Source organism: Drosophila tropicalis, unplaced genomic scaffold, assembly GCF_018151085.1.
Source record: "Drosophila tropicalis isolate 14030-0801.00 unplaced genomic scaffold, ASM1815108v1 contig_1002, whole genome shotgun sequence".
In the NCBI taxonomy this organism is placed as follows: domain Eukaryota; kingdom Metazoa; phylum Arthropoda; class Insecta; order Diptera; family Drosophilidae; genus Drosophila; species Drosophila tropicalis.
The window spans coordinates 1,294,177-1,321,128 of NW_027172360.1; the positions used below are offsets into that span (position 1 = coordinate 1,294,177).

The 26,952-nt window shown below is 37.5% G+C and overlaps 1 long non-coding RNA gene across 1 annotated transcript in view; it reads right to left on the minus strand.

The window, feature by feature from the left end:
- Positions 1-26,229, minus strand: part of LOC137574769 (uncharacterized) — a 38,171-nt gene extending 11,942 nt beyond the window's left edge. The window contains exon 1 of the long non-coding RNA XR_011032049.1: positions 26,128-26,229. This is a non-coding gene — a long non-coding RNA (uncharacterized lncRNA). The remainder of the gene's footprint in view (positions 1-26,127) is intronic.
- Positions 26,230-26,952: the final 723 nt, after the last annotated feature.

Consider the following 26,952-nt stretch of genomic DNA (forward strand, 5'->3'; position numbering starts at 1 on the left):
TACGATGTGAAGAAATGGCTGAACGATCTGGAAGACGCATTTGAAATTCTGCAGTTGCACGACCGCCTACGTTTGGTCGCATGCCGTCGTATGCTGGAAGGTACGGCGGCGGTGCTGCTGCGCACGGTATCGGTGCACACTTACGAAGAATTGAAGGCAATCCTCTTGCGAGAATTTGGACGCTCGTGTAGCATCGAGGAAGTGTACCACGCTCTGCGTGGCCGGCGCATCAAGGCAGGCGAGGGATGTTTAAGATTCGCAATCGAGATGCAGGAGATTGCCATGAATGCTCCGATTCCGGAGAACGAGCTGGTCGACCTAATCATTGATGGATTGCGGGACAACTCTACTCGAGTCGGCATGCTGTACTCAGCTCGGACGGTGGCTGAACTAAAGCCCCTACTGGAACGCTACGAGCGCCTCCGTATGCAGGCCGCTGCCTCCTGACAAAGCAATAGCTTGAAGGCGCAGCCAACAACAACTGCCGTGGCGCCTGGTAACAAATCGTCAGGCACCGTCACGAGTGAGACCAGATGTTTCAACTGCTCAGGATGGGGGCATTACAAGAGTCAATGCCCGAAACCAATGAGACCTCCGAATTCATGTTTCAAGTGTGACAAAGTGGCCCACAGCTACAAAAACTGCCCGTCTCGAATTGGAAATGCCACCAATATCACTGCTGCCGCCGCCGCTGATGAAGCAGGAAATCGACTAGACCATTTACAACTGGTGAGTGTTGCTGTTGTTTGTGATGAAGTGCAAGATAGGAAATTTATAGATATGTTTTCTCTCCTTGATTCGGGCAGTCCAAAGAGTTTTATCCGTCAATCTGAAGTCTCCTCCAACTGCCGTCTTAGCCCCCGTACATTGAACTGCCGTGGTTTAGGAAATAGCCAACTTCTGTCCTTAGGCCAAGTCCAGTGTAGGGTTCGCCTCTGCAACACACAGACAATACATACGTTTGAAGTCCTGACGAACCAAGCAACCGAACTGCCGATGATTATAGGTAGAGATCTTCTGTATAAAATTAATATTAGACTCTGTAAACTGAAAGAACTGAAATATGAAAAAGAATCGTTGATACTCATGAATAAACCGACTGAATGTATAAATCCAAAACTTACTGCTGTTCTGAAGTCCTTTGACATATTTAGGGAAGAGAGAGTGAGATTGTATCTGCCGAATTGTTGTCTGATTCTCCCCTTCCGAAAACTTCTGCTGTACCTTCGGAAACACTGAACGATGCACTTATGGCGATAAATGCCATTGAGCTCCCTGCTGTCAGTGAGTTAGACTTTGATATAGAGCCCACGTTACGGGAAGAGCGAACCGCAGCCCTTAAGTCTATTATTTCCACTTCGTATGTACAAGTTGATCCAGATTTAATCAAGCCCATGAACTATGAGATGAAAATAGAATTGACTAGCCAAACTCCGATTTTCTGCCGCCCCCGCCGTCTGTCGCACCACGAACGCATCGAGGTGCGTGAGATTTGTGACGATCTCTTGAAAGCTGGCATTATTCGCCACAGTAGTTCCCCTTACGCTGCCGCGATTGTCCCTGTACGCAAAAAGGACAACACCCTAAGAAAGTGTGTAGATTACCGCCCGTTGAACAAAATTACAGTTCGAGATCATTTTCCGATTCCTCTGTTAGATGATTGCATTGAACATCTGGGTGGCAAATCATTCTTCACTATCTTGGACTTGAAGAACGGTTTCCACCATGTGAAAATGCACCCAGACTCAATCAAATATACTGCCTTTGTAACCCCTGATGGCCAGTTTAAATATGTACTCATGCCCTTCGGAACGACACCCCCTATGGACGACATTCTAGTCGCGTCGCATGACTTTGAAACCCACCTTGAGATTCTGAAGGAAATATTGTATGTGTTAAGAGTGAACGGGCTATGCCTGAAGCTGACTAAATGCCGTTTTGCGTATAGGGAACTAGAGTACATGGGCTACTTAGCCAATTCCGCCGGTATCACGCCTAAACCAGCTCATATTCAGGCGATACGGGATTTGCCCATTCCAAGGGATAGCAAGGAATTAGAGCGTTGCCTAGGCCTATTCTCATACTTCCGCCGATTTGTATCAGGTTTCGCTAAGATTGCGTGTCCGCTGTCCCGATTGTTAAGAAAAGATACCCCTTATGTCTTCTCCGAGGAATGCCTTGAAGCTTTCCGAACACTGAAGTTGAAATTGATCGAATCCCCCGTGTTATCTATTTACAACCCGAAGTTTGAAACAGAGTTACACTGCGATGCTAGTTCAATTGGTTTCGGAGCAGTGCTCCTCCAGAAACAAACAGACGATAAATTACACCCAGTGTCCTAGTTCTCTAAGATGGCCTCCGGCGCTGAATCGAAACTACACAGTTATGAGCTAGAGACGTTAGCTATCGTGTATTCCTTAAAACGTTTTGAGACATACCTTAAGTTCATCCCGTTCAAAATCGTGACCGATTGTTCCGCCAAGATTGCTCGCTGGGCCCTGCTGTTGGAAAACTATAACTACACGATTGTACACCGCTCGGGAGTTGGTATGCCCCATGCTGATGCGCTAAGCAGAATAGAAACTGCCGCCTACGTTGACGATATAAACCTCGACTTCCAACTGCAGTTAACCCAGAACCGGGACCCTGAGATTGTCAAACTCCGAGATGAGTTAGAGAAATATGAGATAATGGATTTCGAACTGCGAGATGGAGTAGTGTACCGCCTGTCCTCGACGAGTGTACCCCAACTTTATGTCCCTTCCGAAATGATAAATCATGTCATACGAGTAGTGCACGAGAAGCTTGGCCATATGGCCACGGAGAAATGTTGTGCACAGATCAAGAAGCATTACTGGTTCCCGTGTATGAAGTCTAATGTTAACCACCGTGTCACGCTACATAGTATTCCGAAAGTGCCCCTTCCGTTTGATACCGTCCATATTGACCATTTGGGCCCCCTTCCGTCCATACGTTCTAAGAAGAAGTATCTTCTGGTTGTCATTGACGCTTTCACCAAATTTGTGAAGCTGTACCCTGCCGCCACGACTAATTCACGTGAAGTATGCCAGACATTAGAATCTCAGTATTTCGTAATACTGAGTAATTACAGTAGACCCCGCCGAATCATCAGCGATCGAGGTACCTGCTTTACTTCCTCCGAGTTTGAAGAATTTCTGAAGGCCAATAATATAATTCATGTGCTGAATGCCACTGCCTCACCCCGGGCCAACGGCCAAGTCGAGCGGGTTAACCGTGTGTTGGGCCCCATGTTGGGTAAACTGACGGAACCTGTGGACCACGCAGATTGGGTCCAACAACTGCCGAACATAGAGTTTGCATTGAATAACTCTGTCCACTCCACAACCAAATTTGCCGCTTCCGTACTTCTATTCGGTGTTGAACAACGAGGTGTGGTAGTAGATGAACTAACCGAACGGTTGGGTGAGAGAACGGAGGAGGTTGATGCCTCAAAGGTAGACGTCCGGAGATTAGCCTTCCGTAACATTGTTAAGTCCCAAGAATATAATTCGGAATATTATTCGAAGCATCACCTCCCTGCCGTTAGTTTTGAGGAGGGGGGATTTCGTAGTTATTAAGAATGTGGATACTTCGGCAGGCACAAACAAAAAGCTTATCAGGCGGTATCGTGGTCCGTATGTGGTTCATAAAAAACTTCCGAATGACCGATATGTTATCCGGGATGTAGAGGGCTCCCAAATCACCCAACTACCATATGATGGGGTCCTAGAAGCCTCCAAATTAAAGCTATGGGTTGCCCCTGATCAAGATTGTACTTCTGATAGCCAAACAAAGGCGACACCAGATTCTTATTTACCCCCCTTCGTTGTTAACAATTGGAATCGAGGTCGATTCCTCGTCAGGACGGCCGAGTTGTAAGATTCCAATTATTTACAAAGTCTGTTAAATGCTCATGCATATACCGAAACCGGTATTGTAGTATCGATTGTTAGTACTAAGTATCGATTGTTAGCGATAAGTCCTCGATAGGTGGCGAGACGGCGTCTCTCTTCTCTTCCGGCGACGCAACGAGCAAGTTGTCTCTGCGCAGAAAACCAAAGATTAAATCCGAAAAATACAAATTAATCGTTATCATTTTTACCCAATAATTAGGTGTTTACACTTTATTAATTGGTATTGAAAATTTTTTTTCTCTTCGTTGGAACCACCTTCCACTTCGCGCACACTTTTCCCAGGAGTGGACTGTATTTGCACAAAAACTTTTATTGTAGGATTTAAGTTAGCACTGGATAAATTTTGTATTTTTTTTTTTCTCACATTCACACACTCTGCTTGCATATATACATATATAGGTATATATGTATGTAGGAGATCACTTTGAGTTTCGTAGGTTTGTTTCAATGCATACATACATATGTGTTAATATATTTTTTTGGAAATTGCGAAAAAATATATATTGGAAATAGGCAAATAAATATGGCGCCTTATATACTTGGCCTATATATGCCAAAGTGCGAGAAAAAAAAATCTTGAAATGGGCGAACAAATATGGCGCCTAATGTAGTGGACACATATATATGTATGTATGAAAAAAATTGGGGACCAAAATTTTTTTTTCTTTTGAGGAAAATTTGCGCGAAAGTAATTTTTCTTTGATTAGGAAAATCAAGGGAAACAATTATATGTATGTGAGTGTGGGTACGGATGTTGGAGGCATGTACATGTACTCATATACCTATAATTTGGAAAAAATTACTTAGCTTGAAATGTATGAAATTCCACCGATGCAACAGGTTCGAGAGGATCTTGGTATCCGGCTCGAAGGACCAATGTTTCCGTAGGGGGTTGAATTTCCTAAATAGGCAGCTAAGTGAATTTGTTCATCGGATTTCTTCCTTCAATCAATTTGTGTAAGCAATTTCACTGTACGTTCCGTTTATTCACATGTATGTTTTTACACTAAACCTAGCTTTATTAAGAGCAGGGCACCAAGCCCCGCCTGGAGAGAAGTGTGGGGAGTTCTTTTGTGTGGAGAGCGATGGGCATCATCGGGAGAGCGGCGCGAGGTGAAAGCTCCCGCCTCCCTTAACCCTTGTGTTGCCCGTTTGGGCATAAACAGGCAACTTTGTTCGAAAGAGTTCAACAAAAAATTTTGGATGTTTGTAATTATTGATTTTTAATCAATAATTGTCTTTGTGCTGTGTATTTCAATTTTTCTATATATTTTTATATACATATATTTTTTTTGCCCTGTGTTTCTTGCTCTTGCAAGCATTCTGATCGTTTTGATGATCAGTATAGAGAAATATCTTGTTGGCTCTGCGATAATCTTATTCACTTAAAATGTGCTGGCCTCAATGGCCGCGACTACGACAAATTTTTTGGTTTGTCTGTGTCTAAGCCTGAGCTTGGCTTAATGCGCTGGACTTGCCCATCCTGTGCCAGCCAGCAGCTTGATTTTAGCCGTATGTATAGGGATCTTCGTTTAAAGTTTCTTTCTTTAAGCAAACTGGCCAGACAGCTGTCTAACGAGTGTGACTCTAGCGTTCAATTATTGTCGCAATTCAAGTTTGTTCCCCCTTCTGAGAAATTGCACAAGAAATGTACCCCTGAGTTGCCTCGCAAGCAGTCGCCAGCTCTTTCTATTACTTCGTCTCCCATTTTACTTTCGCCTACAACATCTTCTTGTCCCTCTTTATGCTCTTCTTTTCAGATTGAAGTACCCATTACAAGCCCTGGTGTACCTCAATCTATCCCTCACGGGAACTCTGATCAATCACAGGATAATGCTGGCTCTCAATCACTTGCGGATCCCAATGCTCCTCCGCCTCCACTAAATGTAGTGCCTCATCGCAAACAATTATTTATCTCTAGGCTTGCTCCAGATACTTCTGAGTCGTCTGTGGCAGCTTACATTGGTACTATTTGCCCTGCTAAGGTTTTAATTCAAAAGTGTAAGTTTTCTAGGCCTCGCGAAATCTCCTCTTTTAAAATTATAGTACCAAATGAGTACTTCTCAGCTATGGTTGACCCTAATTTTTGGCCAGATGGCCTAGTTGTACACGAGTTTGCGCCCAATAAGCGCTCTCGTCCGTTGCCTGTCCACCTTCCTAATTTATCTTCTGCTTCAACAAACTAATTACGTCTAGTCTTTGCATTCATTATCAAAATGTAAGAGTACTTTTTACCAATCTCTCTCACCTATTCTGTGATAGCCAAACCTTTTCGGGTGACATATTAGCTTTCTCTGAAATTTGGCTTACTCTGTTTTGGATAATGAAATTCTTTCTAATAACTTTATTTCTTATAGGCTTGATCGTGTTGGTCGTCGTGGCGGTGGAGTACTCATTGCTGTCAACTCGAATCTGTCTTCAAGTGTGGTGCCGATTAATCTCCCCTTAGGTGTTGAGTTTATTTGCGTCGAAGTTACATGTTCTAAGTTTAGCCTATATATCTCTTGTTCATATATTCCTCCAGCTTCTGATATCATGATCTACGTGCACCATGCTGATGCTTTACGAACTATTTTTGGTCGTCTTTAAGATCGTGATTTTCTTATAGTTTTAGGCAAGTGCCTAATATTTCTTGGCTTGTTGATGAAAATCTATCTTTCTTAATTCCTTCATCTCAACATGCCTAGCCTACTTGAATGTCCTTTATATCAGTTGAATTCTTTCCTTAAAAAGAAAAAGAAAAGAATCCTTGATCTTGTTTTTGTCTCTGATCCCAATTTTAGTGCTGTATCACGAACACAGCCACCAGTGAAACCTGAAGATCCTTATCACCCTACCATTGAAGTTACTATTTCTTACAATTCCGTTACAAATTCATTTAATAACATCTCGAATTCTCGTCGTAGATGTTTTCGTCAAACAAATTTCAATCTTCTTAACAGCCTTATTTTCTCTTTTGATTGGTCATTTCTATTTGAGTGCTGCGATATAGATTGTGCAGTGAAGTTTTTCTACTCTGCTCTTAATTCTCTAATTGATAAATGCGTTCCCTATGTGAATGTCTCTACCGTCTCCAGCTCGCCAGTCTGGTTCACACGAAGGCTCTCTAATCTTCGTAACATTAAATCGAGATATTTTAAAAGATTTAAAAAAACTGGTTCGCGACTTGACTATGCAAATTATTGTATAGCCAAATCTCAATTTTGTCTTTTAAATACTCAATGCTACAACAATTAACTCGTTCGCTGTAAGGTTGAATTTTATAGGAACCCCAAAAGATTTTACAACTTTGTCAATTCCAAAAGACGCTCTAATGTACTACCTTCCACCTTCAGACTTAACGACCAGACTGCTAATAATGATTCAGATATTGCAGATCTGTTTGCTGAATTCTTTTAGTCGACTTATTCTACTACTGTTTCGGATCCCACACCCTGTCCCTTTTCAATCCCACATTTAAATTGTATGTTTTTTCCTAGTATTACTGAAGACTGTATTATCTCTAGCTTGTCATCTATGACGTCTTCCTTCGTTCCCGGGCCTAATAATATACCTAGTTGCATCCTTAAAATGTGTTCGATTTCCCTATCTAAGCCTTTAGCTCGGTTATTCTTTATATCGAGTGAGACTTGTAGCTTTCCTGATATTTGGAAGGAGTCCCTTATTATTCCGCTTTTAAAAAAGGGTAGCAAATCGGATATTTCTAACTACCGTGGCATTGCCAAACTTTCGGCAATACCTAAGCTGTTTGAGAAAATTATTACGTCTTTCCTTCAACATCTATCCAGATCCACTATTTTTCCTTGTCACCATGGCTTCATGAAAGGTCGTTCGTTGCTTACCAACCTTTTAGAGTTGACTACCCTTGTACACCATGGCTTCCGTAAAAAGTGTCAAACTGATGTTATTTATACTGACTTTAGTAAGGCTTTTGATACCGTTGATCATTCTATGCTTCTCGCGAAACTTAACATCATGGGTTTTTCCCCAAAACTATTGGCTTGGTTAAAGTCGTATCTTATTGGCAGAACCCAAAAGGTGTCTTTTCGTTCCTCGACATCTAAAACTGTTCGAGTGACGTCGGGTGTACCCCAAGGCAGTCATCTGGGCCCACTATTATTTACATTGTTTACAAATGATTTGCTCATGTTTACGGATGACGTCAAGATTTGTTATTCCTATAATGATCCTTCTTTCCAAGAGTACTTGCAATCAGATCTCGATGCGTTCTGTGATTGGTGCAACGTTAATAAATTACACCTTAGTGCCTCTAAGTGTTCTTTTATGACTTTCAGTCGTTTGTCTCCGCTCCTAGCTCATTACTCTATTAAGTCTGTTCTGTTAGATTGTGTACCATCATTCAAAGACTTAGGCGTTATGTTTGACCCTAATCTTTTATTCAATGTTCATATTTCTTCAATTGTCAATAGAGCATGCAGACTTTTTGGCTTCATTAAACGTTGGGCCAAAGAATTTGATGATCCCTATGAAACAAAGGTTTTATACACTTCCTTAGTTCGCCCTACCCTAGAATATTGCTCGCCAGTGTGGAACCCGCAATATGATGTTCACCAGCGTAGTATTGAATCGGTATAGAAGCAATTCCTTAAGTTTGCGCTACGCGGTCTAAATTGGGACGCGGGTCTTCGCCTACCTTCTTATTCTGATAGACTTCTTCTTATTAATCTTCCTTCACCTTATCTCTCCTCATCTTTCTGTCACTTCTCTTCGCGCTATACTTTTTAATCATCTACAGCGAAACCAATGAAAATATTCTGGACTTGGATTGGCTGCAACTCATCCCCGACCACATTGGCTGTGAATCGGGGCATAGCTGGCACCTTGTGCAAATAAAACACCTCCACCGGGTCGGGGATGTTTAGATGTGTATAAATCTAAGCTACCTTCTTCATTTAATTTCTATCTTTAGCTTAAGCTTTTTTGTCGACTGCTGTGTTAGTTGACGTAAATAAATAAATAAATAAATTGTCCTTATGGACCTCGCTCCCCTTTATAATTCCTTCCTTGTACAAAGGAGTAAGTTTGTTACCAAGCCGTTTGTTTGACTTTATCAAGACTTTGTCACCCCGTTGGTACTTTTTGTCTATTCTAGTTCTGTTTTCCTCTTCCATTTGTTTGTTCTGATCATCTTTTATCTTTTTGGCAATTTGCAATCCCTCTTCTACCGTATTTTAATGAACTGCTTCGATTGGATTTTTGTTCAACACTGAATGGATTGACCTGTCATACTTTACTGTTGCTAGGAGTAAAATATCGATAGTGTCGCTAGCCTGAGCTGTTATTTTGTCGCACCGTGCGATCTCAAGTAACGTGCTGAGGAATCTTTCCACTTGACCGTCAGATGTACTGTGTAGGGGTGGGGCGTTGACGATTTGTATTTCAAACTCATTTAATAGGAGGGACCTTATTGTTTCAGAGTTTATCGACCTTTCATTATCGCAATATATTGTCTTAACATTAGCAAAGAATTGACTAACTGTTGAATGGCCGGCTTTACGTCAACTATGGATCTCCTGCGTAAGCTGGTACTGGTGTGGTACCCAACTTATGTTTTTTTGGATGCCTGTCATATTTTGCGACAGAGCAGATCTTGCAATTAATTGGCTGCAATTTCTGTGGTCAATTTTCCCATGTTCGGGAAAAAATTGTCTTGCAAAATTTGTTTCATGTTTTCCTGGGCTGCACGGTGCGCCCTGTTATGTTCGGTCACTACAATGTCTTTTTGTTCCGACTTGTCTGGTACATCTGTAACGATGTGGTTGCAGTACCAGAATTTTGTTGCCGGATACAGTTCAACCAATTTGTGCTGAATAAGAGCAAGAATTGGCATTTCCAACAACTTAAGGGCTTATCGAATACATCAATAGTGTCGCGTTAATGTTGTAACGCGAACGGGCGTCTGCTAGGAAATTTTCCTTTCCTGGCTTATAAATTATTTTTGCGCCATGTCTATCAATATATGCTTTCCACCGTATTAGTTTCGCGTTCGAATTTTTGTCTGATACGGCAAAGGTTAATGGCTGATGGTCGGTAAATAAGTTTAGGTATCTTACCCCGTAGTAGGTAGTTTCTCAATTTTTTTGGTGACCACACTATGGCAAGAAGCTCTCTTTTGTTGGTCGCAAAATGTCTTTCGTTATTACGTAATTTACGGGATATCGTGGTAATTGGTCTGCCTTTTTGTGAAAGGACAGCGCCTAGCCCATCACCAAATGCGTCTGTGGTAAGATCGAATGGTTGTCGAGAATCTCGGTAGGCTAAAAAAACTTCTTCTGATGCTAAAATATCTTTAAGCTTGGAGAATGTCTGCAATTGTTCTGAAGTAAACTCGATTTTTATTTTCCGAGACATGTTTTTGCTAACTTTTCCGTTATCGCAATTTAAAATATCTGTAAGGGGACCTGCGATTTTTGCGAAGTCTTTTATGAAGCAGCGATAATAGCTGACAAGGCCGAGAAATGATCTGAGATCAAAAAGGGTACTTTGCATTGGAAAATTTTTGATTGCCTGAACTTTTTCAAGTGAAGTTATGATACCATCCCTAGATACGATAAATCTCAGATACTCCACATCTTTTTTTTTTAAGAAAATTGTATTTTTCCTGTGATACTCGCATCCCCGTGTCCTGAAGGCTTTTAAGGACCCATTCAATGTCCCTAACATGGTCTTCTTTCGTTTCTTTATAGACGTAGCATGTTCTACTTATCTTTTCCCTAAGGACGTCATCGATGGCCCTCTGGAACATACTGGGTGCATTTTTTGAGACCGAAGTAAAGTCTGCAGAATTCATACTTCCCATTATTGACAGAAAAACAGTTTTCTCCCGGTCTTTTTCTGCTAGAGTTTTTTGATGAAATCCCGATTTAAGGTCCAATGTGACAACATTGTTGAAATCATTGGAATAGGGTACTACTGTCATCTGTAGTATTTTGGTTTAGTTTCTTAAAGTCAATTGCTAGCCTCTTTTTATGGAAGCCGTTTTCATCTGTTCCTTTTTTGTCGACCACCCAGGTCGGATTATTATAGAGATTTTGAGGGCCGAATTATGCCGTGGGCTAGAAGTTGTTTAACTTCTGCGTTGACAAAGTCCGTAACGCCGATTGGGAGTGGGTATAGTCTGGAGTATACCGGTTCCCCATTTGTTCGAATAGTTGCTACAGTATTTATGTTATTTGGCGGAGACTCGTCAGGGTCTGCGAACGCTCCTACTCTTTCGTCCATCATCTTGTTGAAAGACTTAAGTACAGCAGCCGGGACGTCTATAAATGAAATTTACTTGTGGGCAACGGGTAAAATTAATGGCTTCGGATCTATTTTTTGTAACTATTCGGTTGTTTAACAGATTGATAGTTGCTCCGACCTTTTTATACTTTCGATATAAGGGCTTCGAATACGCCACACACAAAAACGCTCCGCAGCCGAAATTACTACAGTTGCTCCGCTAGCCAAACTGCCTTTAAATTTGAACGCACACACTTTTTATTAAGCAATAATATTTTGCTTTTATTTTATCCTCTTTCTCTTACCACTGGTGCGGGAAAACAAGAGTTAATTTATTTTGCAACCTTTAGCTGATCTTATTTATATTTATACTTGCATAAGAATTCAGACTTTAATAAGCTGATTCACTCTCTGAGTCTCTTACCACTGGTGGGGGAAAACTACAGAGTTCCCTTTCTTGAAGGACCAAAATGAATAGGGATTCCGGAGAAGGAGAATAACCCAATCTTCATTTGTTGAATTCAAAATATAAACTTATTTTTTATAGGGAGTCTTAGGCTCTAGGAGGTAACAATTGTTCTTAAAATATCGTATTCTAATGAGACTCAAAACCCACGTTTTCGGGGGTTGAAAATTGTTATTATTTTGGGCATGGCTTCGGCCACTTGACATCCTGCCGTTGTGATCTTTTGGTTTAGTTTAAAATTACAAGTGTTTTCCTACAATGTGTGTGGCTGATTGTAATTCTAGTCATATGCTAGATTAGTTGTTTATGACAAAAGTACCATTGTATTATATTTTCTTTTACAAATGAATCCGAGCAATAACCGTGGACGACCCAAGATTGATTTAAGTACATCATCAAAAAGGACGAAACGTCGCCGGATCGCCGGGCTACAAAAACACGATGAGTCTGCGCTAATGTTTTGCGCTCATCTGATTTCGGTTTGTCTTTTTTAACGGATATTCATAAATTGTGAAGCCAGGCCTTAGCCCCGGCCCTCTAGTTTAAATTGCAGTCTGTTACACATAGGCTTTTATCTTCGACAATACGGTTGGTAAACTTTTGTGGCCTGTGCTGCCATCAAAACTCCATTTGCCAAATAATGTTAAATTATTCTCCGTTTGATCAACACCATTTTCAATTGAGTTTTTTTAGAGCTCTAAAATGCTTAAAGCTGTGTTGTGGAGAAGCCTTTGCAGTTCGACTTCTGCATATGCTTCATCTACCGTAATGTTGTCGTGATACTTCAAAGTTTTAAATTTGAGAATTTTCTCAAAACTGGCTTCACAATTTATCGCGCCAAAGTTTGTATACCATTGCAAGTTTTATGTTACTCTTTTTTTACGTATAGCCATCCATCTAATGGACGGCCTACAATCTTATCATGCCAAATAACGATGTTGTTTCTCAAAGTCACTGTATTCCAACGATCGTTCCTATGGGGGCTATATGATATAGTCACCCGATCTTGATTAAATTTAGCACAGTCAATAATATCTATGTTAACTGACAAAAGTCACTGTTTTCGACCGATCGTTCCTATTGGAGCTATATGATGTAGTTATTAAGAAAAGTCACTGTTTGTTACTTTGCCATTTGTATGGGAGCTATATGATGTAGTCGTCCGATCCGGCTGAATCCGAGATATACAACCCCTGCAGTATATACAAGCCTACATGCAAAAGTTTAGCTCTGTAGCTCTTACGGTCTAGGAGGAGGACATGGCTATATGAACTTGTCTCGTCGTGCTGATAAAGAATATACTTTATATGGTCGGAAATGCCTACCCTTTTTGCAAGGGTATAAGGAGAGGAGGAGCACTTTATGGCTAAAATAAATGTCAACCGAATTTGAATTCCAAAAAAAAATTTTCCATTAATCATTCACTTCAATTAACTATAAATTGGAAGTAAAGCTCTGGCAAGTGAGATCTGCAGAACTTCAGTTTAGCTTCTTAAAGGAAAGAACGAGTTCAAGGAGATTTTTTTTAGCAAATTCATTTTGTCCTCTGAAATTACAGGCATCGATGAAAAATTGGGGAACTCTCCGAAGCTGCACAATCAAACAATAAAGAAATAAAAAAGTGTCCGCTGTAGCATACTTGTGCAGCATACAATGTCACGCGAGTTATGTAGTCAAAGTTCTGCTACACACTCTTTTCGCCTACATTTAACATAAAGAGAGTAAAAGCTCCATCAAGCGTTAAAACTTAAAACTTCTCTCGAGCTAAAAATAAACTTGACACAGTAAGGCTGGTGTCAAAGTGGACGCGATAAGCGATGCGATAATATTGAGCGACAATAAGCCAGAAAGCTCTGCATTCAAATTTATATGTAATCGTTGAATGTGCAAGCGAAGCGAGAAGAGAGCCAAAGCGACGAGTTAAAGCGAGTTGCGAGAAAGCGATTCTGGAAAGCTTTCTCGCTTTATCGCTTCATCCAACTGTTGTTATACGTGTGTTTTCGTTGCGTTCTGAGCTTAAAAAATAGTTGGTTTTTGGTTAAAGTCTGTGGACATGCGAAAAAAAATGCTTTGCAGAATGGAAATTCAAAAGATCGTACTTTCTCATTTTGGAGACGGAAATAATTCCGAAAACAATTAAAAAAATCAAACATTTTTGTTGCAAAAAAAAAAAATATATTTATAATTACATAGTTACCTCAAAGTTAGAATAAGTTTTTCTCATGGCGTTATGGGATTAACAACAAAATTTGTCCAACACTTTTCCAGTTTTTAATGAATCTTCGTCAAAATATAATCGAATGTATTGATCGACATTCGATGATTGCAACTGAGACTAAAATTAGAACCCTCGCTAGGTTTCTCGCTTTGCGGAAAGCTTTCACTCTGCCATGCCATCGCTTTGCAGATCTCTGTGATAATTACACTGTGATAGTTTTTTTCAAAAAAAAAAAAAAGACATGGCAAAATTCGATGGTTTCACCCTATTTCGGGTCCTGCGAATCGAACTGCATCATTTGTTTTTTAAGTTATCACGATGGTTTCATACAAAATTTTTTGCGGAAGTTTTTCATCAAAGTTGCCATTTTTTCGAAAAGTTTGGTTTTTTCATTTGCTTCTAACTTCTAAAATATTTATTCTTTTTACAAACTTTCTTTAGCAAAGTTTCTTAGAATTGAAAGATACAAATATTGGGAAGACATCTAGCCTCTAAATCCGTCCGTTCCCGAGCATTGGGACAAAATGTAAAAAAAAATCGAATCTTGACCAAATTTGTTTTCTTTCTCGCATTTTGCTAAAATTGATATTATTCCATTTGAAGCTTGATCATTATATGAGAATTTATTTTGCTCAATGGCAGCAGAAGAGACACCAGACCTATCTAATTTACGATTTATTATTATAACCACATAATCAAATTGAATTTTTTTTAGATACGTTAACAAAATTAAACTAACTGTAGTTCTTTAGTTTTTGAAAAATATTTATACAGTCGGTATAATAACTGCATATAAATTGTTTGACAACAATAGTTGTCAAGGGCGTAGCCTGGATTGTGCACGGGGGAGGGGGAGGGGTGCATTTAAATCAATTTACTTAAAGGGGAACTTGATAAAGCATTATAAAAGTTAAGTTATGTTAAGAGAAAAAAAATGTTACCCTTTACAAACTTAAATACTGGTTACGCCCTTGATATTAGAAATATTTATTTCCCATAAGCTTTAACTACGTAAGCCTTTTACCGCTATTCTACTGATATCGGTGGGTACTTATGAGACCAAAAATTACCTCTACTGATCGGGTAAGCATAGATGTTAATCGTAATTTTGACTTGCGAACAAGTGTCCCACAAATTTTGCCGGATTTTGCTGTGTATGGAAAATTTACGAGCGCACAATGCAATAACAATTTGCAAAATTGGTCAAAAAGGTTGCGCCTAAAAATGGGTTTCGGCATTCCAATGATTTAGATAGATTCACAATCATACAGATAACTGCTACGCATGCCAGAATAAACTCGCAAAACTAAAGAAGAGTTTTATGGTCTATAAAAGTGTTCAATCTGCACAGTACCTCATTCGGAGTATATTACAATTACAAAGATGTCAAAACAGAAAAGTATAATTCGCCAACATTTGTCACCGAACCTGAAGAGTTACTTTTAACGTATGATCCATCCCAAATCGATAAAACTTGTCAACATCTCTAGATATCCCAAGCTCGATTATATACGATGGTAAGACAACTAAAATGGTCACAAAGGCAAGCGAACTCTTTAGCACATCATTTACAATCTGTTAACATTTTGTCTAAGGATGTAAAAGTGTACGCGTATAGAAAGAGACTTTTGGACTTTTTCGAAATAAACGGCAATAATACGTTTGCATACTCCAAAAATATCGTTGGGTTAATGGAACATATGAAATGCACGTGCAAACTAAAGGAGTGGCGATAGTTTATCGATTCAATGAAACTAATTTTGGATTGTGTTCAGTATAGAAAACATCAATGGAAAATATGTACTGACCTAAAAGTTGTTGCTCTACTCACTGGCTTGCAAGCGGGTTATACGAAAAATATGTGCTTCATTTGTCATTGGGATACCAGATTATACCGACTGTATAAATATTTTTCAAAAACTAAAGAACTACAGTTAGTTTAATTTTGTTAACATATCTAAAAAAAAATGCAATTTGATTATGTGGTTATATTATAAATCGTAAATTAGATAGGCCTGGTGTCTCTTCTGCTGCCATTGAGCAAAATAAATTCTCATATAATGATCAAGCTTCAAATGGAATAATATCAATTTTAGCAAAATGCGAGAAAGAAAACAAATTTGGTCAAGATTCGATTTTTTTTTACATTTTGTCCCAATGCTCGGGAACGGACGGATTTAGAGGCTAGATGTCTTCCCAATATTTGTATCTTTCAATTTTAAGAAACTTTGCTAAAGAAAGTTTGTAAAAAGAATAAATATTTTAGAAGTTAGAAGCAAATGAAAAAACCAAACTTTTCGAAAAAATGGCAACTTTGATGAAAAACTTCCCCAAAAAATTTTGTATGAAACCATCGTGATAAATTAAAAAACTAATGATGCAGTTCCATACGCAGGACCCGAAATATGGTGAAAAAAAAACCATCGAGTTTTCCTTTTTTTTTATTTTAAACTATCACAGTGTTATCAGCGTTAATGCAATTTTTTATTTTTTTTTCATGGTTCTATTTCGATATTATGTATGGTTCAGGTATATTTGCAGTAGCCTTAATGACCATGAATTGTATATTCCTACGGAGTCCAAACCAATCCGCAAATTTAAATAAACCGATTTTCTCAACCTAAAGTCATCATATTTTATAGGTAGACTTGTTCAGTATGTGCACATAAAGTCACCATATTCTATAGGTAGACTTGTTCAGTTTGTGCGCATAATTATAATTATTTAAAATTACCATTTCATGTTCAGTTTGCAATGCAATGCAATGCATACTGCGCATAATTATAATAAATCGGACAAGTAACATGCAAAATATAAGTATGAACGTGTTTTACTATGCGGTTCATAAGGGTGGAGTAGTGGCGCTAGAGTGCCTTCGTGTTTGTAATTGTTAGCAATATAGTAAATGCTATGACGCATGTAAAACAAAATTTAATAGACTTATGTACATACATTCGGTTTTCAAAATTTTTAATTTTTTTCACTTGGTTCATGGTATTTCGAAGTCGGCGGGACGACCTACTTCATTTTTATTTTTAAAAATCCTCGAAATACATATATAAAAAACCAACAAATTACAGAAAAAATGATTCCATAAACTTTGTTAGGAGCCGAGAAAATCAAAAACAAAAAAAAAATTAAAAACGTCTTAAATTCGCGTCCGCCACTGTACCCATGCTGTTTTGAAAAATATAACATTACAAAAACAAATGAAGTAAGTGGACACGCCGACTTGGGTATACCATATACCAGGTGAAACAAATATTTCAAATTTCGAAAACCAAATGTATGTCTATTAAATAATTTTTACATGCTCGCTCACTCTACAAACACACGAGCACTCTTGCGCCACCACTAGCCCCAACGGCCAATTCTGCCATTATGGACCGCGTAGTAAAATACGTTCATATGCATATTTTGGGAAGTGGACGTGGCAAAATATGAGAAAATGTATACTCTGCGCGCATACTAAGTCAGTATATATACTAAATTTAGTGACTTTAGCTTTGTTAGTTTCTGATAAAATCTGTTTTGTTTAATTTGCGGGGGCGGAAGTGGGCGTGGTAAAATTTTCAAATAGCCAATATCTGCGCGTCTATAAAGCTAGTCTGCATACCAAATTTAATGTCGGTAGCTATCAGAGTTTTTAAGGAAATCAGTTTTATGTTAGTTCCGGGGGCGGAAGAGGGTTGGCAAAAAGTTTGAACAATTAGTTTCTGCGCGCTAACTAAACGAGTTTATAAACCAAATTTGATGTCTCTAGCTGTTATACTTTTTAAAAAAAAATAGTTTTATGTGATTTCTGGAACGTGAGGGGGCGTGGAAAAAAGTTTGAACAATTAATTTCTGCGCGCTAACTAAACGGGTATATAAACGAAATTTGATGTCTCTAGCTGTTATACTTTTTAATAAAAACAGTTTTATGTGATTCCTGGGGGAGTAAGGGGCGTGGCTAAAATTCCAATTAACTCTATACATTTACATACTACACGAGTATACATACCAAATTTGGTGGCTCTAGCTCTTATAGCCTCCGAGATCTGCGTGTTCATACGAACGGACGGACAGACGGACATGGCTAGATCGACTCGACTGTTGATCCTGATCAAGAATATATATAAATTATAATTGTTGATTTTTTGCGACCTTTTATTGTTTAATGTATGTTTTGCCGGCTCGAGGTCAAATTTTTTCTTTTGTGTATAAAACAAAATAATAATATTTTGTGTTGTTCTTTTCCGATATATTTCGACCACTCATCGGTGGTCGTCTTCAGGGCAACTATGAAAACATTTAATTGTGATTAACTTTAACATAACATAATATAACAACAAGAAACACCTACTTATTTTTACACGTCCGCACACTGTGACGTGGAGCTACACACTGACTTGTCCCTAATAAATGCCTGTATAAATGCGCGCAGTTGTCTGTATCTACCTTATAATTAAGTCTTATATTTGTCGGTGTATTTATTATGTGCAGCATCTCCAAAGTATAACGTTTGTTGTAATGTTGTTCTTGGTCTATTATGTTTACTTCGTCAAAATTTGGGGAATGTCCACTGGCAGCACAGTGGGCCATAAGTGCTGTTTTTTGTATATTGGAGTGTTGCCGAAGTTTATAGTCAGATCTATGTTGTGATAGTCTAGTTTTTAGCCTCGATTTGGTTGTCCCTATATACATTTTATCACAGCTTTCTTCGTTTGTCCCGTTGCACGGTATTTTATATACTACGTTACTCTTGTCCATTGTATCAATCTTGCTTTTTGTCCTGTTGAAAATACTCCGTAGCGTGTTGTTGGGTTTATGTGCTATCTGTATTTGTTCTGTGTCATAGCAATCCGAGTTTGCCAATCTTTCCGACAGTTGTGGGACATATGTGACAGACATAAAGCGTTTTGTCGAAACCTCTTTATTGGTTTTCTTATTGTTGGATTTTAGTAAAGTCCTTATGGTGTAGTTTGGAAAGTCATTAGCCTTTAAAATTCGTCGTATTTCTTTCTTCGTGTCTTCGTGAAAAATTGGGTCCGATATGTTGAGCATCCGTTGTATACAACCTCTTGCTGTATTCATTATCATCGACTTCGGATGTTTGGAGTTGAAGTTGATGATTCGTCCTGATGATGTTGGCTTTTTGTACCATTTTAATTTTAGCTCGTTTCCTCGTCTGTGTATTGATGCGTCTAGATATGTCAATTTGTTGTCATTTTCTAACTCTATTGTAAACTTTATGTTTCTGTCAAATGAATTTAGGTTGTCAAGTGTGTTTTGGATCTCGTCTTCTTTAATTATGGCAAAAAGGTCATCTACATATTTCGTCATAACTCTAGGTGGTCGCTGCAGTGTTCTCATCATTTTGTCTAAGAGTTCTTCCATAATTATATCGGCTATTATTGGTGATGCTGGTGAGCCCATAGGCATTCCTTTTAGTTGTGTGTATATTTTGTCCTTGTATTTAAAATATTTGTTCTCTTGTATACAAAAACGTACTATTTCCATGAATGTTGATTTTGGAATGTTAGTGTGCGCTTTTATTTTTATCCACTTTTCCCTAATATTGTCAAGTGCCAATTCTATCGGAATACTTGGAAAAAGGGAGACTACGTCAAATGATATCAATCGTTCATCATCGCAAATATATGTGTCATTGATCCTTGTCTTAAATTCTGAGGCGTTCTTTACGTTGTATGTTGAGTCTGCTGTTATATTTTTTAATATGTTGACTATGTATTTACATAGTCCGTATGATGGAGAACCAATTGATGAGCAGATTGGTCTCAATGGCGTACCTTCTTTATGAATTTTAGGTAATCCATATATTCTTGGTGGAATTGATGTGTTTATTATAAGCTTATTTCGTTCGGTCCGTGAAATAAGTTCTTGTTTGTATAATTTTTCCACCAATTCGTTGTTTCTGGTCTGTAGTCTTGTGGTCGGGTCCTTCCTTAAAGTTCTATATGTATTTAAATCGTTAAGTATATTATCCATTTTATTGTCATACTCAGTCTTATCCATTGCAACTGTCTTATTCCCTTTATCAGAAGTTAAAATTAATATGTCGTCATTCTGTCTAAGAAATTTCCTTGTTTGTTCCACTGTGTCAAGTATTGCACGATCAGCTGCGTCTTCTTTGTTAGATGTTTTGTGGTCTTTTATTAATAAAGAGAATTTTGTGCGTGCTTCCTCTTGTTTCTCTTTGTCTTTTAGAGTCTGTACTAGCTCCTCTCCGTCTGCTATATATTTAAAGAGAGGGAATTTTCTCTTCTCCACTGGGATTGCGAACTTAGGGCCTTTCGCCAGTAACGCTTTTACGTCGGTCGGAAATTCTATATTCGTCTTATTTACAAACCAATCGTCTGTGTTGTTGTTGTTCTTGTTCAAGAGAACGCTGTTCCGTTGTTTTCGTAGTCTCTCATATTTGGATTCGTGATGTCTCTTCAAAGTTGTTGATAATTTTTCGGCTATCGTGCTCTCACTCTTCATGAATGTTTTAAAATCATTTTCGTCCAGCTGTACTTGTAACTTTTTTGTTGCTTTTTCCTTCTCTTTGTTTTGTCTGGCTAGTATGTTATGTTTATGTTTTATTAATAAGCTTAATATCTTCGTGTTAAAATTATGAGTATGTCTTTCTAATATTTTGTTAATGTCCGAATATGTGTCAGTATCTTTTGTGAAAATCCTATCGTATTTTGAGTTATTGCTAATAAATTTTGGGACTAATTTTGATTTCCTACATTTTAAGAGAAATTTTATGCTAGACTTAAGTTTTACTGATTTTTTTGTTGTTGATTGGTACTTGTTAATCTCCGTCTTATATTTGTTATAGTTGGACTTAATTTCTGCATAAGCCATGGTGTTGGAATATGCTTTCGGCGTGCCTTCCGTTCAAGTTAATTGTTGATTTTTTGCGACCTTTTATTGTTTAATGTATGTTTTGCCGGCTCGAGGTCAAATTTTTTCTTTTGTGAATAAAACAAAATAATAATATTTTGTGTTGTTCTTTTCCGATATATTTCGACCACTCATCGGTGGTCGTCTTCAGGGCAACTATGAAAACATTTAATTGTGATTAACTTTAACATAACATAATATAACAACAAGAAACACCTACTTATTTTTACACGTCCGCACACATATACAGGCATTTATTAGGGACAAGTCAGTGTGTAGCTCCACGTCACAGTGTGCGGACGTGTAAAAATAAGTAGGTATTTCTTGTTGTTAAAATATGTTATGTTAAAGTTAATCACAATTAAATGTTTTTATAGTTGCCCTGAAGACGACCACCGATGAGTGGTCGAAATATATCGGAAAAGAACAACACAAAATATTATTATTTTGTTTTATTCACAAAAGAAAAATTTGACCTCGAGCCGGCAAAACATACATTATATAAATTATAGCGTCGGAAAAGCTTCCTTCTGCATGTTACATACATTTTGGCGACTTTAATATACCATTTCACCCTATGGGTGTATGGTATAAAAATATCAAAGAATTCAAATTCGACTATGCCGAAGTTTATATACCCTTTCAGCCCTTGACAATAATAATTTTGGTAAATGTTTACTATTACTACTCGGGCCCAAAACGCGCTTAAACTACATAATTTTGGTATCAAACGAAAGAGAAAAATTGCACGAACACGACCTCAGGTGCGCCTTCTCGATTTATTTCGTAGTTTTTGAGTAATTAACAAAAGAAAATTAATATTTTTAGCGGGACTATAGCTAAAAGTAGCTTTTTCCGGCTAAAAAAAGCTGTTCAATTTTGAGATGGTGTTGCCAAATGCCGAATTTTGGATACTCGAATACGCGGGCTTTTTGAATCTTTTGTTCGCACTATTCTCAACAAACGAAAATATTGTTGAGTTTACAATATTTCTTGATTTTATAGAACAAATATAGTTTAGAATACAATATTCGGCTGCCAGAGCAACCGAATATTCCTCGACTTTTGAGTTTAGATTAAAATATTTGGCTACCAGGGCAGTCAAACAGCGCGCCAAATAAAAAATAGCGTTTGACAACACTGAAATCTAGCTTTAACCGATTTTTCCACTTTTCAACACTGAAATCTCGAGTAGTAATAGTAAACATTTACCATAATTTTACATGTTCAACATTTGTTTTCTGCAATTCAATTCATTAATATACAAACAAAACCATTTTACCCTTCATACTACAATTTGTTTTTCTTCTTCCCTCATTCCCTAAGCAAAGCAACGCGCGCATACACATAAAGTTTAAGTATCGTTGCGTCTGTGTGTGTTGATTTGATGATAATAGTAGGCAGCAAGCAGCGCTGCCGGCAGGGATTGAACCGATTTATATTGACTCTAACTTGTGTTCTATTTATCCGATCGGATTGAAATTTGAATCTGAGTTTTTATATCCAATACTATCATCGTAGTAAATTTCATGGGGATATCCAATTTTTATAAAAATGTTAGTGGTCCGATCGTGACAATTTTCCTACTTTATCTTACCCGGGTAATAAAAAGCGCAAAAAAAAAAAAAATTCATCGCGATAGCTCTTAAGATGGCTGAGTAAACCGCATACGCACAGACGGACGAACGGACAAACGGACATGGCTACATATATCGACTCAGCTTCTCATGCTGATCAAGAATATATATACTTTATGGGGTCGGAAACGTCTCCTTCTGTGCTTTACGAACATCTGACCAATTTTATTATACCCTCTGCAAGGGTATTAAAATCAGAAATAACTGACTAGGAGGGCTTTGGGCCAATGTTTTACTGATTTCAGCAGGACAATCCATGAAATATGCCACTGAACTTGGAGAACAATCGTGTTAATATTATCGCTATTAATCGGTAAATATTCAAAAATATCCAAAATTCATAACAAAATATTATGTTCTGGTATCTAATTGGAGCAGCAGTATCGATGAATATATGTATTTCATGTGCGGTGGCCGCACATTCACTTAAGAAAGTAATATTGCCAGAAGAACAAATACAAAAAGTACGACCAAGCGTTCCAGAGGGCTTGACACTCGGCTTAATGTTTTGGAATGCTATGTATAATGTTATTCACATTATGCATATGCCTTGGCACTAGTAGCGGCTACAGACAAGTATTCACTGATTTCACTCAGGACCTCTATTCACTATCCACAGCCGAAGGGCAGGGACTTTTTAAGTTATTCTACACCTATATAAACATATGGTTTAAAAGCTGTCATGGGGAAGTCAAATTTGAGACTTAGACATACGCCATAAATCATATAATGAATGAGAGGCGGAGAGAGAGAATGCGTTTTGTAATCCTCCTTTATATATCCATCTCTTTATCTTGAAATAATTTATAAACAGTATAAATTATTTTTTTTTTATTATCCATTTTGTAAATACTAATAACTTTTTTCATCAACAATCTATTTCATTTTCCCGCAATAATTTAAATTTGGCGACATGTTTTTTTTTTTTAAATTGGTAACGCCATTGGGCGTGCTTTCCAACATTGTCTTTATTTAGCTATATTCCGATAAAAAAGATACATTTGGTAAATACATACATCGAAAGAATGTGGTGAGACGCACCGTCGGTTATACAAACTTACGGCCACCTTCTCGACCATTTTAATGAGTATATAGCGCAGTTCCACGTTATATATGGTGTAACCAGAACTTCGCTATATACCTAAGTTCTCGGTACGTGCATCTGGGTATCAAAGTTACGCTTTGATGCATTCCCTTCGCAATCCAACAATCCGACATAATGGTAGTGTTTGGTTTTATGTAACGGTTCTTATTACCTCAAACGGAGCTGCCGCACATTTTCGCTTCCCGAATTCACCCCCAGAAATATGTAGGTATACCTCCCGAATGAATACATCCCATACTCATCCTCATTGCCGTCACCAAAAGTGCTAAAAGGAAGCAGAACTTTCCGAAACTTAATAGCAATTGCTTAAAAATCGTGTCTTTCCTGACAATTTCGAAAAATTAAACCCTATCAATCATTTGCCGACGATTCTTAACAGATCAGTATTGGCGTTGACATTTTTTTGGCCTGCTTGGTATCATTTTAAGCAACTAATTCACTTTAAAGTATAACTACACTTCAACTATAAAAGATAGTGAATTAAATTCCCCGTCGAATGAGGTACTGTTCACCAAAATCGGATAAAAATTAAATACAAATGTAAATATACAAATTTCATTTTTTTATACCCTTGCAAAAAGGGTATATTAATTTTGGTCGAAGCATCTCCGACCATACAGTATATATATTCTTGATCAGCACGACGAGACGAGTTCAAATAGCCATGTCCGTCCGTCCGTCTGGATCAACGCAAACTCCTCCTAGACCGTAAGAGCTACAGCTGAAATTTTGCACGTAGGCTTGTATATACTGCAGGGGTTGTATATCTCGGATGCAGCCGGATCGGACCACTATATCATATAGCTCCCATACAAACCCCAAAGTCACGAACAGTGACTTTTCTCAATAACTTCGTTAATTTCTGTGCTATTCTCGTGAAATATATTATATTAGAGAGTTTATTACGCCTATAAACTACTGTGCCAAATTTGATCAAGATCGGATGACTATATCATATGGCTCCCATAGGAAAGACCGGTCGCAAACAGTGACTTTTGTAAATACCTTCGTTACTTTTAACGCGATTGCTCTCAAATTAAACATTTGTTAGTTTAATATATATGTTAATGACTATGCCAAATTTGATAAAGATCGGCCGACTATATCATATAGCTCCCATAGGAACGATCGGTGGAAAACAGTGACTATGATCAATATCTTCGATATTTCCTATGATTGTAGGCCATTCTTTTTGCAATCATAAGCCTTTTTAGATAAAACGTTCTTCCACATTGATGGCTAATAGGTAAGGAAAGAGTTACCAAAAAAGTTGCAAGGGTATACAAACTTTGACGCGGTCGAAGTTAGCCCCGGCCCTCTGGTTTTTTTTTTTTAAGTTTTGCGGAAAGCAGGTTAAACATAAATTTTATAAATATTAACAACAATCGCCCTCCAGCTGAAAAAGTAAAATTTTGAAAAGTAAGGGATTCAATTTTTTTTTTTTTTTATCAATTTTTTTCAAATTATTGCACCTGGTTGTTATAATAGTGGTACCTAAATATAGTATAAATTATCACTAAATAAAACTGCATTTAAATTTTTTTGATATCTTCAATAGTTTAAGAGGTACACGCTGTTAAAGTTTTCCTGCAGGAAATAAGCTGTGAGCCACATACATATGTATGTAGCTCTGGAGCTCATGTTATGTATGAGAAAAAGTTAAAATCCTTTAAAAATGTACAAAAATAATTCTTTTACTTTTACCTTTTTTCAAAACGGTGTTAACATTCGGAATCAGCAAAAGTGAATTAGTTAATTAGTTTATATACCCTTGCAGTCCTTGGCAATAATAATTCGACATGTTCAAAATTTGTTTTCTGCAACTCAATTCAACTCTTTACTAAAATTTTTCTTCTTCCCTCACTCCCTATGTAGCGTTGCTTTTGTGTGTGTATGCATGTACTCTGTTGATGACCCACGAACAGACAGACGGACTTGACTCAGCTTCTCATGCTGATCAAGAATATGTATACTTTATGGGGTCGGACACGTCTCCTTTTGTGCGTTACAAACATCTGATCAATTTTATAGTACCCTTGCAGAGGGTATAAAAATAATATTTCTAAAAAATTTTTAAAGTCTTACAAAAAAAATGTTTTTTTATTTTTATACCCCTGCAGAGGGTATTATAAAATTGGTCAAATGTATATACGTGATAATATTGGATATAAAACCTCAGATCCCAAAATTTCAATCTGATCGGATAAATAGAACACAACTACTAGAGCTGTTGAAACAGGGAAAAACATCGATGTGTCGATACTACATCGAAGTAATATAGTACATTTTTTAAATTTCCTATATATAATTTGTTTTCTCGATTGAATTTTGCTGGAACACAAAAATATTTTTTGCAGCAATCTTGAAATGCTTTATCTGATGAGATCTGTAATAATAAAATTTAAACACTTGGCAGTCTTGCCATCCGAGCACTTATCAAAAAAATTGCACACATTGGACTGCCCATATCGCGCCTTTTTGGCTTGCGTCTCTTCCTCTTGCTGTTTTTCTTTAACGGTTGCCGCACTACAACCTACATATGTATGTATGTAAACTTAAAATGTATATATGTACATAAAAATAATTATTTGGATAAATATCTTAGAGCTTCAAATGGGCGAGGTACGTACATATGTTTATACATATGTATGTATAACTGTACCACCTTCTTTCCAAATTAACCTCTGTGCTTTGTATTATAATACAGGTTTTTACTGCGTTATTTTTCTCAGTGATGGAAAAACTGACAAAAACATCAAATATCGGAATAAAGTAAATCGATGTTTTTTACAAAAGGAGAAGTATCGATGTATCAAAATAAATCGGCTCTGCCGGCAGTGCTGCCTTCTGTCTACTACGCCATTCGTTATCGGCAGTAGAGCTGGAAAAACATCGATTTTTGGGACCATCGATGTTTTCAACGTCAAACATCGATGTTTCGATGTTTGCGCGGAATTTTTAAAATCATTCATTTATTTCGCGAATCTCAATGGAATAAAGAAATATAGCAACAATAGTTAAAGCGATACTAAATAAAAACGATCCGACTAAGCAAGATTTGGGGTTATATTTTAATTATAAGCTAAAATTTAGTAAATAACAATTCATTCATTTGGTAACTTTTTTTATAACTAACTAAAATTAAAAGAAATACGTTCTTTTAAAACTTTTACTTTTGATTTAAATTATTGCCATTCAAAAAAAAAAAATACAAGGGTAAGGGATCATTTTTGAGATTTTTGTTTAAAAACAAAAGTTTCTTTACGACACAAGATTTCCAAGAGCAACGTCTATTCGATATTATTTGGTCTGCCGTGCTAGATAGTAGTTCCGACTCGCAGGACGATGCAGGCACACATAGAAATTTGTTGGCCATTTTTTTTGAACTTTTGTAAAGAAGATAATATTAACTGCAAAGAAGTAAAATCTACTTTCCAATTAAATTGCAAAATACA